The sequence below is a fragment of the Taudactylus pleione genome, unplaced genomic scaffold (assembly GCF_031769625.1).
Source record: "Taudactylus pleione unplaced genomic scaffold, aTauple2 ptg000157l, whole genome shotgun sequence".
Classification (NCBI taxonomy): domain Eukaryota; kingdom Metazoa; phylum Chordata; class Amphibia; order Anura; family Myobatrachidae; genus Taudactylus; species Taudactylus pleione.
The window spans coordinates 4,418,648-4,435,008 of NW_028284559.1; positions in this window are offsets into that span (position 1 = coordinate 4,418,648).

Sequence of the window (16,361 nt, forward strand, 5' to 3'; positions counted from 1 at the left end):
GAAATCTGTTGATGGACACGCACGCAATGCTCATCACTGACAGCCCTAGATTTTCTGGGATTAAGTCTAGGTGGGAGTCCAAGAAGTGAAGTTTGGTACACTGTGGACACTTTAAACACTTTGGTACACTACGTAAGACAGGGCTCATTGCAGATGGCAAATTAGGAGAGTTAACTGTATATTTTGTTATAGATGTAATTCCGCTAATGTTAGTTAATCAGAAATATCAATTAGTTGATTGGTCCTTCTGTTCCCTCTAAATCATAGGAATTGTAAACGGCATATGATGCAAACCATTTTTCCAGCCAGTGAGAAGCCTAAAACATGATACACCCATATATGTGGGGCCCAGTTCTTAGCCAGATTACCAACTTTACACCCGAAGTCAAGTCCATAATACTTTATTACACGTGGTGTGAAATTTCGCCTCTAGATTTGAAGGTTACTTCATTACACACATAACAAAAGTTGTGTGGATGATTTAAACACTTTTTTGGCATTATTGAAAATATTCTAACTAATATTAAAATAATTGTGCTAACAGGCTCCTATATGGTGAGAGACAAACAGGGTTCACAGGACAATGTGCTGAGCCCTGATTGGAGAAGCCCAGCACACATGCTCCTCTGACCCAATCAGGGGTTGGGGCTACACCAGCAGGTCAGGCTGCATGGAGGAGGAGGAGGAAGTTGCTGGAGGCCCCACATAAAGGTGAGTGGGGAGGGACTACAGGGGGACATATTGTTGGTATGCCCCTGTCTTTCTATGTGTGTATGACAGGCCACAAAGAACACTAAAATATGAAAAAAAGAAAAGTAATTGTCACAAACACACAATGCCTAATGGAACAATTCTAATCACATATTTGAATTCAGAATTTAAAACTGCACTAGTCACTATTCAGTTATCTTGTGAAAAAAATTATGTTGACCAGTGTTATTAAATCCTCTACCTTATGTGCTGACTGTTCCGCACCCTCTTCCGTGTAGGGTATTTTTTGATCTTTGTTTCATGTTATTGTATTTTATATAGTGCATCGATACTCATAGAGCAAATTCTACTACACAGGCGCCTGAACCTTCAGCTCTGAGACATAAGGCCCCCATACATCAGAGATTGCTTGCAGCAATCGTGCAATTTGCAATCGATTGTGTATAAAAATCTTTCCCTTTTTCAATCGATTGTGGCAATTCTGCAATCAGCAGTCGATTGAAAAAGGGAAAGATTTTTATACACAATCGATTGCAAATTGCACGATTGCTGCAATCAGTCTCTGATGTATGGGGGCCTTTAGTTATGAGACCGGCGTCCGCATGGTCTCAATCCCTACACTACAATTCCGGCAGGGGATTTAACATAGGCGTCAAAGTACCGACACCTACAGCGGTGGCCAAAATTGCGGACACTTTTTGATATTTGAAAGTTTTTCAACTTCGAATGCTTATAAAAACTGTTACACTAAATGCAGTGCAATGATTCATATATCAAATGAAAGGAAATTTAATGCTAAATTCAACACAATAAACAGAGGTCAAATATTTGCATTACAAGGGAAGTTATGCAGTGAAAACAACACTTAGGGTGAAAATCCCTGTGTACTTGTCCTATCAGTATGTCGTTGGGTATCCTTTATTCTTCAAGACAGCAGCACAGCGACGTGGCATTGAGCCAACCAGTGTTTGGAGCTCTTCCTTCTTTTTTATGTGGCGCCATGAGACGATTATAGCCTCAATTAATTGTCTTTTATTGGATGGACGCCTCAGATGTACCAGTTTTTTCAAACAGAACCACAAATGTTCAATGGGGTTCAGGTCTGGGCTGTTCCCTGGCCATCCCAGCACCTGTATGTCATTCTCCGTGGACCCCTTTTTGCATGTCTGTGCAGTGTGGCAGGGAGCTGAATCCTGATGAGAAAACAATGGAGCATTAACTGGAAAAAGATCCCTGATAGAAGGTAGAAGTTTTGGTTGTAGGATGGTGTCAATGTACTTTCTGCTGTTCAGTGTCAAATCTATGACATAAAGGCGGCCTACAGCATCTGCTGTCATACATGCCAAGATCATAACACTTGAAGGATTCATTGTTGTCGCTTGAATAAAATCTGGATGTATCTCTTCCCCGATGCGACGTCTAACACATTTTCTCCCATCACTACCAAATATCGATATCTTAGTTTGGTCACTCCTTATCACTTGTTTCCACTGACCTTCTGTCCATGCAATGTGTTCTTTTGCCCACTGTATTAGTTTCTGCCGCTACTTTTTATTCAGCAATGGCTTTTTTCGGGGAATCCTACCTTTTAGGCCAACCTCCATTAGTCTTCTCCGTACCATTCTTGCACTGACAAAAACACCAGTTGCACTCAGTTTACTGCTAATGGCCGCAGATGACATCCATCTGTCCCTGACGCAAATTTGTTTTAATCTCCTATCATCAACAGCTGTTGTGCACTTTTTCCAGCCTTTTCCTTGTTTGTTTTGTATAGATTGTTTCCTGATAGCGCAAACAGAACTTTCATATTCCTGATGTCACATTCCCACCAACTTCTCTCACAATTGCTGCAAACGAAACACCATTTTCACTTAACACCACAATCCTGGATCACGTCGCTGTGCTGCGGTCTTGAAAAATAAAGGATACCCAACGAAATACTGATAGGACAGTAACATCATAAGTACACAGGGATTTTCACCCTAAGTGTTGTTTTCACAGCATAACTTCCCTTGTAATGCAAATATTTGACCTCTATTTATTGTGTTGAATTCAGCATTAAATTTCCTTTCATTTGATATATGAGTCATTGCACTGCGTGAAGTGAAACAGTTTTTCTAAGCATTCGAAGTTCATAAACCTTCACATTTCAAAATGTGTTTGCAATTTTGGACACCAGTGTATGTTAATCCCGACACCGGGACCCCGACAGGACGCCGGACTGATCGTCCAGCACCGGAGGTAAGTAGCGATGTAGCAGGGGATGGGGGGGGTTTAGGCTTAGGGACCCCCCCTGGGGGGACTTGAGGTTAGGCATCTCCCCAGGGAGGGTTAGGCTACGGGAAGGGTTAGGTTTAGGGACTAGGGGGAGGTTAGGGACCCCCCGGGAGAGTTAGGTTTAGGGTGCTGGGAGGGGGGTTAGGTTTAGGCACTAACGGGGGGAGGTTAGGTTTAGGCACTAGGGGGTGAGGTTAGGGATGGAAAATCCCCCGGGAGAGTTAGGTTTAGGGTGCGGGGAGGGGGGTTAGGTTTATGCACTAACGGGGGGAGGTTAGGGTTAGGCACTAGGAGGGGAGGTTAGGCACCCCTAAAGGAGGGTTAGGGGGGGGATATGGGCGGGTTATATTACTTACCTCCGCTTTCGGGATTTCCTCCGCCTCGGGCTAGCGCTGTTGGGATTTGAACCAGCGGCTACACAGCTGTCGGCATTTCAATCCCATTCCAGTTGCTCCAACTAACAGCAATTGTTAGGTGATTATTCTACACATCCAGACACTTAGGGGTATATTTTAATCGATTTCAATTGATCAACATTGTAGTGTTGTTTCTGGGACTAAATCACACATTTACTAATAGACCCTTTTTCTATGTACTAAGCCTTGGAGAGAGATCAAATGGATGGAGATAAAGTACCAACCAATCGGCTCCTAACCATCATTTTTCAAACACAACCTGTAAAGTGACAGAAGCTGATTGGTTAGTACTTTATCTCCATCCACTTTATCTCTCTCTAAGGCTTAGTTTATAGACCGCTTTAAGTGTTAGTAATACCCCTTTCAGACTAGCAGCAAAATCCCAGGTTATTGCAGGCTTAACCTGGGTTGCTGCTAGAAGTAAAAGGGGCAAGGGCTGGATTCACTGCAGTTTGAACGGATAAACCAGGGTCCTGATTACAGCTTGGAGAGTTCCTCGGGGATTCTCTGTGCTTGGAGATGATGTCCTCTCCAAGCATCGGAACAACAGTTCCACTACACCCATGTGCAATGTGAACGGCGCCGACCCGGGAATAGCCCGGGTTGGCGCCGCAGTGGGAATGGGGTCTGACCCGGATTGGAATCATGTTCCAAATACCAGGTCACCCGGGACATTAGTGTAAATGGGGTATGAATTAGGGGTGAGCGGGTTCGGATTTCTGAAATCCGAACCCCCCCGAGCCCCCCCGATCCGAGGCCGATCCGAGTCAGGCTGGACTTTTCCCGCCTGACTCGGATCTGAAATCGAGGCAAAACGTCATCATCCCGCCTTCCGAGTCTCGCGGGTTTTGGATCCTATATAAGGTACCCACGTCGGCGCCATTTTCTCACTCGGCTGTGGACAGTGAAGAGGGAGGGTGGGAGTTAGGGCTGGCTGGGCTGTGTAGTGTAGTGTAGTGCAGAGTAGTGTTGTGCTGCGCTGTGCTGCTGTTGTCCACTACTTGAAAGTCCATAGGGGCTGGCTGTGTTGTGCTGTGCTGCTGTTGTTAATAGGGGCTGTGTCCACTACTTCAAAGTCCATAGGGGCTGGCTGGACTGTGTTGTGCAGTCAGTTCTCCATAGGGGCTGTGTCCACTCCAAAGTCCTGTGCAGTGTCCCAGTCCTAAAGGGGTGCTGTAGTGTTGTCCAGGGGGTGCTCTGTCCATCAGGGGTGCTCCCCCCAAGTGCTAAAAAAATAATATTTTTTGTGTGTTTGTGAATTGTGTGCGCAGTAGCCGCACGTGCATCAACAAAGTAGTGCCAAGCGTGCGCCTGTGTCATAAGTAAAGGGCCAGCTGGCTTGACCGTTAAAGGGTGCTGTAACCCCCAAAGTACACTCCAGTCCATACCAAAAAAAATAATATTTTCTGTGTTTGTGAATTGTGTGCGCAGTAGCCGCACGTGCATCAACAAAGTAGTGCCAAGCGTGCGCCTGTGTCATAAGTAAAGGGCCGGCTGGCTTGACCGTTAAAGGGTGCTGTAACCCCCAAAGTACACTCCAAACCAAAAAAAAAAATATTTTCTGTGTTTGTGACTTGTGTGCACTGTGGCTGCACGTGCATCAACAAAGGAGCAGCGCCAAACGTGCGCCTGTGTCCCATAAGTAAAGAGCCGGCTGGCTCATTTCTTAAAGGGTGGTGTAACCCACAAAGTGCACTACTCTCCAGCAAAAATAAAAAAATATTTTCTGTGTTTGTGTGCGCTTTAGCCGCACGTATATATCAATATAACATAAATGGAGGACCAAACTTTCTCTGATAAAAATAAAATAGGGAAAGATCAAGAACCACTTCCTCCTAGTGCTATTGCTGCTGCTGGGAGTTGTTTATCATCCCAGAGAGGAAGTAGGAACATCACTACTTTTACTAAACAATTGACCCTCCAACAGTCCCTAGCGATGAGGATGAAGTACGACAGCAGTCATCCTGAAGCAAAACGTATAACTGAGGCCTTGACTGCTATGTTGGTGTTAGACGTGCGTCCGGTATCCGCCATTAGTGCAGTGGGATTTAGACAATTGATGGAGGTAGTGTGTCCCTGGTTCCCTCAAAGCAGCAGCGACAAGCGTGCGTCTGTCTGTTAAAGGGTGGTGACACCCTCAAAGTGTGCTACACAAACAATTAAAATATTGTTCTTTTTTTTTCTGTCTTTGTGAAATGTGTGGGCTGTAGCCGCACCTGCATCCTTAAAGCAGCAGCGACAAGCGTGCGTCTGTCTGTTAAAGGGTGGTGACACCCTCAAAGTGTGCTACACAAACAATTAAAATATTGTTCTTTTTTTTTCTGTCTTTGTGAAATGTGTGGGCTGTAGCCGCACCTGCATCCTTAAAGCAGCAGCAACAAGCGTGCGTCTGTCTGTTAAAGGGTGGTGACACACCCAAAGTGTGCTACACAAACAATTTAAATATTGTTGTTTTTTTTTCTGTCTTTGTGAAATGTGTGGACTGTAGCCGCTCCTGCATCCTTAAAGCAGCAGCGACAAGCGTGCGTCTGTCTGTTAAAGGGTGGTGACACCCTCAAAGTGTGCTACACAAACAATTAAAATATTGTTCTTTTTTTTTCTGTCTTTGTGAATTGTGTGGGCTGTAGCCGCACTTGCATCCTCAAAGCAGCAGCGACAAGCGTGCGTCTGTCTGTTAAAGGGTGGTGTAACTCTCAAAGTGCTCCAAAAAATAAAAAACTATTTTTTTAATGTGTTTGTGACTTGTGTGCGATGTAGCCGCACTTGCATCCTCAAAGCAGCAGCGACAAGCGTGCGTCTGTTTGTTAAAGGATTACATCAGTGACAGCATCCAAGTAGGCATGTCAGACAGTCCGTACCTGTACTGGCAGGAAAAAGAAGCAATTTGGAGGCCCCTGTACAAACTGGCTCTATTTTACCTGAGTTGCCCCCCCTCCAGTGTGTACTCCGAAAGAGTGTTTAGTGCAGCCGGGAACCTTGTCAGCGAAAGGCATAGGAGGTTGCTTCCACAAAATGTGGAGAAGATGATGTTCATAAAATGAATTATCAACTCTTCCAGGGAGACCAGCCTCCAGAACGTACAGAGGGACCTGTGGTTCCAGCGGGGACGAATTAATACTCTGTGAGGATGAGGATGTACACACTGAAGAGGGTGAGGATGACATCTTGCCTCCGTAGAGCCAGTTTGTGCAGGGACAGAATAATTGCCAGCTTGTTTTGTGGGGGCCCAAACGAACCAATCATTTCAGCCACAGTTGTGTGGCAGACCCTGGCGCTGAAATGATTGGTTTGTTAAAGTGTGCATGTCCTGTTTATACAACATAAGGGTGGGTGGGAGGTCCCAAGGACAATTCCATCTTGCACCTCTTTTTTTTCTTTGCATTATGTACAGTTTGGGGCCTAGTTTTTCAAACTGCCATCCTGTCTGCCACTGCAGTATCACTCCTAGATGGGCCACGTGTTTGTGCCGCCCACTCGTGTCGCTTAGCATAGTCATCCAGCTACCTCGGTGCAACCTTTTGGACATAAAAACACTATTGTGAGGTGTTCAGAATAGACTGGAAATGAGTGGAAATTAAGGTTATTGAGGTTAATAATAGCATAGGAGCAGAAAAACCAACACATTCTGTGATTTTAGCTGTTTTTATGCTTTTTTAAAAAAAAATACAGATCCAAAACACAAAACCCAGAACCCAAAACACGGAAGGGTGGTTTTGGCAAAACCAATCCAGATCCAAAACACGAGGAAAGATCCAGATCCAAAACCAAAACACGAAAAGTGCCCGGTGCACACCCCTAGTATGAATGTGTGATTTAGTCTCAGATACACAACATCAATGTTGATTGATATTCGATTAAAATTGACCAAAATATACCCCTTGATCTCTAGTCCTGTGTTTGCCAGAAGTGCCTCTTGTGAGTTTACCTGCTGATTGACCTGTTTATTTACCTGTGCCATCAACTCTGCCGTATTCTCGTTACCTGACCCGGATAGGACCTGACCTATTTATTTATCTCTGCTCTTATTATGCATCACTTGCTTGGTTTAATCCTGAACTTGCTTGAGACTGTCGTGGTTCTATTGAACCTTTGGAGGAGAGTTATCAAAGCTTGGAGAGAGATTAGGTACCAACACAGCAGCTTCTGTCACTTTACAGGCTGTTTGAAAAATGACAGGAGCATGGTTAGTACTTTATCTCTCTTCAAGCTGTGATACATCTCCTCCTTTACCTAATCATCTGCTATTTGGACCTACACTGTCTCCCTGCTGAAGCACAAGTCTATTGGTGGTTATTCTGAAGTCATTTGAACAGGTGAAAGAGTTTAGTTTGGTTGCCTTCTGCCAGTACCATATCATTGTGACACTCTACAACTGCGATTCAGCATGCTTAACAAGAGTATAACTCTAGTATTCATGTGATGGTGATCTTCATCTCAGTATTCCTGCTTCTCTGCTGCCACCCCTTACACATGTCAGAAACTCCAGAATGAATGATCACGCTATAAGCATAGTTTCTGTACTTGCTGCTACAATTTTCTGCACAAACCCTAAGCCATGCCACACCAAACAGACCTACTATCTCCAAAAGAGTTGGAGGAAATCTTGTTCCAACACCTACTTCCTTAGCAATACATTCACTTTCATCTATTATCCTTAGCCAAGCAACCCTATATCACTTCTCTCATTTCCGTCCCACTCCTAGCTCCCAACGGCTCTTTTAAACTAGCTTCTCTATCCATCTGCACTGATTCCTCCTTTCTCTATTACAGTCCAGAACTTTGCCATCTATTTCAAAGGCAAATTTCAAATCATTTGGCAGATATCTCTTTATGCCAGAGTCTGCTTGCTCCACTGACTGAACCTTCTCTTTCACTCCCCAAATTTTCTTCATTTAATGCTTTCTCTTCAATTACGTCCCTATTTCTCTCTTTTCCCTTGCCTACAAACTATGAGTGACATGAGTGCAACTGCCTATCGCTCTCTCTCCTAACTTCTTTCTCAGCCCTCTTCAACCCAGCTTTTCCCACAAATTCTGAGACTGTACTTACAGAAGTGATCAACGATCTCCTTACAGCAGTCACTTCATATTCATGCTTCTGCGACTTAAGTCACCCATTTCTCTTGAACACTCTTCACTACACTCGTCTTCATGACAATTATTACCTGGTTTACATCCTAACTATCCAACTCCTACAACCACTCCTACTATCTGCTGGTATCCCACCAGGCTCTTCTCTTGGTCAACTGCAGTCTTTATGTTGATTAGTACTTTGGCATAGGAGCAGTGCTGCAATTTTATGGACACCCAGCAGACGATCCTGCCGTGGGGCAACGACAGCACCACTCGCACACCTAGTTGCGGGTCTGCATAGGAGAGGGTAACAGCATTTTAATGTTCAAGATGAGTATAGCCTTGTAATGTTGCTGGGGTTGCATTTGCGGGTGCGATACGATCAGTCGATTGTTAAGTCAACATTCATCACATCAAATGTTGGCATGGTTGAACAGTCGACATGTAGCATGTCGTCGGTTTCCATGTTGACATTAATCATGTCTACATGGGTGATATGTCGACATGATGTACTGTCAACAAATGGTCCCTGGTGGTTTAGCGGTGTCTTACCTTGACCCGTGGAAGCAGCAGCTCCAACATTATCTTCCAGGTACCGGTGGTCACATGACGATCAGTTCTGACAGCGATGTCTCAGCAGTGGCGCGCCGTTGAGTACTTTTCCCACTATCCCTTCCCCTAACACTCCCCCCTACTACCTAGCCCGGCAACCCGCACAATATTGTATGTGGTGCCTTGCAAGGTAATGGAGGATGGAATGAGGGATTGTTCTGTCATTCATTACATCGTTCTGATGTGTACTGTGAATACTGTGCCAGCCTGTCAGCCGGTGTATAGTCTGGGTACACATCGCTCCAGTGTGTACCCAGCTCTAGTTACAAATTGGTAGTGCCTCAATCCTCAGTGTTTGCCTTTGAAAGCACAGCTACTGTAACTTATTAATGAAACCTTAAACTGAAGAAATCTTAGTCAAGGTACAGTAACAGAGCATCTGGTCATCTATATGCAAGAAACAACTAGTAGATGGTTGCTTCATATGATTTGGGTGCCAGCAGAGCTGGCCCTAGGCAAGATTTTGGCGATGCCCCCATCTATAGAAATATATATAGATACATATATGCAAACGGACAGTGGCAGTCACAGTCACACTGATGCTGTAATGCAATGTTTCAGCGCTGTATTGCGCTATTGTCGTAAAAATGTTGCATGACAAAAGTGCAAAAAAGTGCTGAAATGTCAAAACTACCACCAAGAAGTCATCAACAAAGCATTAGCAACAGCAAGGACCACGAAGAGAGAGAGCCTCCTCACATATAAAAAGAATACAGAAGAAACATCTTGTCCCAGATTCATTACCCAATTCAACGACCAACATAAGCTTATAGAAAAAATTGTCTGTAAACACTGGCATTTACTATTAAAAGATGACTCTCTACAAGATATCATCTCAAAAAAACCACAGTTCACCTATAAAAAAAGCACAAAATATCAAACAGAAACTAGTGAAGAACCACATCCCACCAGAAGGAAAAGAGGTCCCAAAAGAAGGAACTTGGCTAGGAGAAAGAAAGCCAGGATTCTATCACTGCATTAGGTGTATAGCATGCAGAACCACCAAACACAAAAGAACTGCTCCTACAACAGAAATAACGTCTAAACATACTGGAACCATATTCAAAATCAAAGATACAATGACCTGTGATACAAAAGGAGTAATATATTTAATCACCTTCCCGTGTGGTCTGCAATATGTGTCACACGCCGGCCTGGAGACCCCAGAATCAGACCCCGTCGCTTACCTGTGCGGGCGCTGACCCGCGCTGTCTTCCGGCTCCCGCGCTGTACGCTGTTGTCCTCTGGAGGGTCCCGCTGCTGTGCTGCTCCCACGCCGGCTCCTGCTCACCGCTGGTCCCCGCTGACTACCTCCAGGAAGCGCTGTCCTCCGGTCCATGGGCGCGGCCATCTTGGATTGCCCATGTGACCCCACTTCCACCAATGAGGAGCCTTCTCCTTCTCTCTCAGCCTGTCAGCTCCCAGTGTCCACTATAAAAGGATCCCCAATGCTCACACAAGTTGCCAGTGCAACTAGTTTCTTAGTTTAGCTAAGTAGCCTTCCCACTGCGCTCCAGCCGCTCCACGTAGCCGCTCAGCTACCAACGTCTACCCACGGCTATCCAGCCGCTCCACGTAGCCGCTCAGCTACCAACGTCTACCCACGGCTATCCAGCCGCTCCACGTAGCCGCTCAGCTACCAACGTCTACCCACGGCTATCCAGCCGCTCCACGTAGCCGCTCAGCTACCAACATCTACCCACGGCTATCCAGCCGCTCCACGTAGCCTCTCAGCTACCAACGTCTACACACGGCTATCCAGCCGCTCCACGTAGCCGCTCAGCTACCAACGTCTACCCACGGCTATCCAGCCGCTCCACGTAGCCCGCTCAGCTACCAACGTCTACCCACAGCTATCCAGCCGCTCCACGTAGCCGCTCAGCTACCAACGTCTACCCACAGCTATCCAGCCGCTCCACGTAGCCGCTCAGCTACCAACGTCTACCCACGGCTATCCAGCCGCTCCACGTAGCCCGCTCAGCTACCAACGTCTACCCACGGCTATCCAGCCGCTCCACGTAGCCGCTCAGCTACCAACGTCTACCCACAGCTATCCAGCCGCTCCACGTAGCCGCTCAGCTACCAACGTCTACCCACGGCTATCCAGCCGCTCCACGTAGCCGCTCAGCTACCAACGTCTACCCACGGCTATCCAGCCGCTCCACGTGCCTCTCAGCTACCAACGTCTACCCACAGCTATCCAGCCGCTCCACGTAGCCACTCAGCTACCAGCGTCTACCCACGGCTATCCAGCCGCTCCACGTAGCCACTCAGCTACCAACGTCTACCCACGGTTAACCAGCCACGCCACATAGCCACTCAGCTACCAACGTCTACCCTAGGCTATCCAGCCGCTCCACGTAGCTTCCTAGCTATCTCGTTACTGCCGCATTCCTCAAACTCCTGTCAGTTCGCTGCACCCTCTCATGCGGAGAAACTTCATTAAGCCAAGCCTCCTCCAGCGAGCGTCTGCGCCAAATAATACAGATCCAAGGCCCAGTCCGGGAACACAGCTCCTAAATTCCACGCTTGTGACAGTTTGCACTGGCCAGATGGACTCGGCAAGTGGTCAAGGATCTGGGATAGAAGCCTCGCAGGATGTACTATCCCGTCTGGAAACACAGGAGACCTCTCAGGCTCAGCTGATCCAATTTATCCAAGATATGTCGTCACGCCTGGACAACATCCAGTCCTTACTGGCTCATCCCGCTCCCGCTGGCTCCCAAGCCGCCTCTCCTCCTGTGGTGTCACCTGCTCCTCCGGTTCTACCTCCTGCTCGTCTTCAGCTCTCCCCTCCGAGCAAGTTCGATGACAACCCCAAATTATGCAGGGGTTTTTTAAATCAATGCGAAATCCAATTCGAGCTACAATCCGCCAACTTTCCGACGGCCAGAACCAGGGTGGCATATATCATCTCTCTACTCTCTGGCCAAGCACTCGATTGGGTCTCGCCCCTTTGGGAGAAGTCGGATCCCCTGCTCTCCAACTACCCCGAATTTGTTGCTACATTTCGCAAAATCTTTGATGAACCCGGAAGAACCACCTCCGCATCAGCTGATATTCTACGCCTCCGTCAGGGCAGCAGGACCGTCGGCCAATACGTAGTCCAGTTCCAGACTCTGGCTTCAGAACTCAATTGGAACGAGGATGCCCTCATCGCTGCCTTCTGGAGTGGCCTATCTGAAAGGCTCAAAGACGACCTGGCTTCCCGTGACCTTCCAACCAGTTTGGATGGGTTAATCTCCCTCTGCAACAAGGTGGATGTCCGTCACAGGGAGCGTGCCTTGGAAAGAGGCAGATTTGATCGTGGAAGGCCACGTCCAGTTTCCCGCTTACCCTCTCCTCCTCTGGGCGAAGAACCCATGCAGGTCAACCGCTCTCATTTATCGGCTGAGGAGCGTCAGAAAAGGCGGAGGCAGAACCTCTGTATGTACTGCGGATCTCCTCAACATTTAGTTAAAACTTGTCCCATTCGTCCGGGAAACGCCTCCTCCTAACTTATGAAAGAGAGGTTAAGTTAGGAGTTGCCACTGAATCACAAAGGAAGTCTGATTCCACCATCCAGGCTCATTTAAAGTGTCCTCGAGGTTCCAAAGCTGTATTAGCTCTCCTGGATTCCGGAGCGGCAGAGAACTTTGTCACTACTGAATTTGTCCAGAAGCATCAAATCCCCATGGAAGCGTTGCCTCGAGTCATCACTTTAACCGCCATCGATGGTAGTCGCATTTCTAGTGGAACCATCACCCATTGTACAACACCACTTAAACTTACCATTGGGGTGCTCCATTCCGAACAACTATCCTTCCTAGTGATTCCCAAAGCCTCTCATTCTTTAGTCCTCGGATTACCCTGGCTACAGAGACATTCACCTCAAATCAATGGACCACCATGCAAATAATCTCCTGGGGTTCCAATTGCTTCAAAGGTTGCCTTCAGCGGGTAATACCTATCAGATCTTCCGTTGTACGGGATTCTACAGACCTGCCCAAAGCCTACGATGGGTTTCAGGACGTCTTTTGCAAACAGAGCGCAGACCTGTTACCTCCCCATCGTGATTGGGACTGTCCCATAGATCTGATTCCCGGGAAGAATCCTCCTAGGGGCCGAACCTATCCTCTATCTCTCCCTGAGACTCAGGCCATGTCGGAGTACATTACGGAAAACTTAAATAAAGGCTTCATTCGACCTTCCACGTCTCCAGCAGGGGCTGGATTTTTCTTCGTAAAAAAAAAAGATGGTGGCTTGCGCCCGTGTATTGACTACCGGGGTCTTAATGAAATAACTATTAAGAATCGCTACCCTCTTCCTCTCATTACAGAGTTATTTGATAGAGTCAAGGGAGCCACAGTTTTTTCCAAACTCGACCTAAGAGGAGCCTATAATTTAATTCGTATCCGTCCAGGCGATGAATGGAAAACGGCCTTCAACACCAGGGATGGGCACTACGAGTATCTCGTTATGCCCTTCGGCCTCTGTAATGCTCCGGCCGTCTTCCAGTTTTTCGTCAACGAAATCTTCCGGGACCTCTTGTACAAGTGTGTGGTCGTTTACTTAGACGACATTTTGATTTTTTCTCAAGACCTCCAAACTCATCGAGACCAGGTCAAACAAGTCCTTCTGAGGTTGCGGTCCAATCAACTGTTTTGCAAATTAGAGAAGTGTCTGTTTGAGGTCTCAAGTGTACCATTCCTGGGATACATCATCTCCGGAACAGGCCTTCAAATGGATTCGTCAAAACTACAAGCCATTCTTGATTGGTCTCTTCCTTCTTCCTTAAAATCCATACAAAGATTCCTAGGATTTGCCAATTACTATCGCAAGTTTGTAAAAGGTTTCTCGACTCTGGTAGCTCCGATTACAGCCCTCATCCGCAAGGGAGCAGATCCAACTATATGGCCCGTCGAAGCTACCTCTGCATTTCAACTTCTTAAGCAAGCCTTCATCTCCGCTCCCATCTTAAAGCAACCAGACTCCACCCGGCCCTTTATCCTGGAGGTGGACGCATCCTCTGAAGGTGTCGGTGCAGTGCTTTCCCAGCGATTTAAAGATGAAAAACTTCATCCCTGTGGTTTCTTTTCCCGGAAGTTTTTGCCTTCAGAGAAGAACTACACCATTGGAGATCAAGAGTTACTCGCCATGAAACTAGCCCTCGAAGAATGGCGATATCTTCTAGAAGGAGCTCATTACCCCATTACCATTTTTACTGACCATAAAAACCTCCTTTATCTTAAATCTGCAAATTGCTTGAACCCTCGTCAAGCCCGGTGGGCAATGTTTTTCTCCAGATTTAATTTCAAAGTCTCCTACCTCCCCGGTTCACAAAACCTCAAAGCCGACGCACTCTCCCGTTCCATGACGAGCAACCCTGATCTACCCATGGAGCAGCCCCAACCAATCTTGAATTCCGCTTCCTTCGCCTCTACTGAACTATCTTCTATACCCCCGGTTGGGAAGACTTTCGTCGCTCCGGAACTCCGCAAGAGGTTACTGCATTGGGCTCATGCTTCCCGGTTCTCTGGTCACCTGGGTATGGATAAAACCCTAGAATTTATCCAGCGGTCCTATTGGTGGTGGTCGATGAAAAAGGACGTCAGGTCTTATGTGTCTTCATGCATCAAATGTGCCCAACACAAGATACCTCGGCGGGTTCCACACGGTCAACTCCAACCTCTTGCAATTCCATCTAAGCCATGGACTCACCTATCTATGGATTTCATCTCTGATCTTCCTCCATCTCGGGGCCACAACACAATTTGGGTTATCGTGGATCGTTTTTCTAAAATGCCTCATTTCGTACCACTTACTGGGCTTCCGTCTGCACCTCTACTCGCCCAGAGCTTTATAAAAGAGATCTTCAAGCTCCACGGCCTTCCTCAAGAGATCATCTCCGACAGGGGAGTACAGTTCGTAGCGAAGTTCTGGAGGTCACTCTGCTCAGCCCTTCAGGTAAAACTCAAATTTTCTACCGCTTATCATCCCCAGACCAACGGTCAGACCGAAAGGGTCAATCAAGACCTGGAACAGTTCCTGCGCACTTTTGTCTCCTCCTCCCAAGATGACTGGATTGAACTTCTTCCTTGGGCCGAATTTGCCCACAATAATCATTATCACACATCCACCAGCTCAACTCCTTTTTTTACAGTTTTTGGTCAACATCCTCTAGTGCCAGATTTCCCTCTTCTTACCACATTAGATGTGCCTGCGGCCAAAATGTCCCTTCAACGATTCTCCAACATCTGGGAAAAGGTTCGTTCCTCTCTGACTAAAACGTCAGCCCGGTACAAGAGATTTGCTGACCGCCAAAGACGAGCGATTCCAAATTTCCGACCTGGGGATATGGTCTGGCTCTCTACCCGAAACCTAAGACTCCGAGTACCCTCGATGAAATTTGCTCCGCGATTCATTGGTCCATTCCCAATCATCAAAGTCCTGAATCCTGTGGCTTACAAGTTGAAGCTTCCTCCATTTCTTCGCATTCCAAGTTCCTTCCATATTTCTCTTTTAAAACCACTAGTCTTAAACCGATTTCAGAAGGTCCTGCCTAAAGCTTCTAGTGTTCAAACACAGCAGGGAGAGGAGTTCGAAGTTGACAGAATCTTAGATTCCCGTTGTCGATACAACCGTCTTCAATACCTTATCGACTGGAAGAATTATGGTCCGGAGGAACGAATCTGGATAAATGCCTCCGATGTCCATGCACCCCGTCTGGTCAAAGCGTTCCATGTGAAATTTCCTCATAAACCAAGGAAGTGTCCGGTGGCCACTCTTGAAGAAGGGGGTACTGTCACACGCCGGCCTGGAGACCCCAGAATCAGACCCCGTCGCTTACCTGTGCGGGCGCTGACCCGCGCTGTCTTCCGGCTCCCGCGCTGTACGCTGTTGTCCTCTGGAGGGTCCCGCTGCTGTGCTGCTCCCACGCCGGCTCCTGCTCACCGCTGGTCCCCGCTGACTACCTCCAGGAAGCGCTGTCCTCCGGTCCATGGGCGCGGCCATCTTGGATTGCCCATGTGACCCCACTTCCACCAATGAGGAGCCTTCTCCTTCTCTCTCAGCCTGTCAGCTCCCAGTGTCCACTATAAAAGGATCCCCAATGCTCACACAAGTTGCCAGTGCAACTAGTTTCTTAGTTTAGCTAAGTAGCCTTCCCACTGCGCTCCAGCCGCTCCACGTAGCCGCTCAGCTACCAACGTCTACCCACGGCTATCCAGCCGCTCCACGTAGCCGCTCAGCTACCACCGTCTACCCACGGCTATCCAGCCGCTCCACGTAGCCG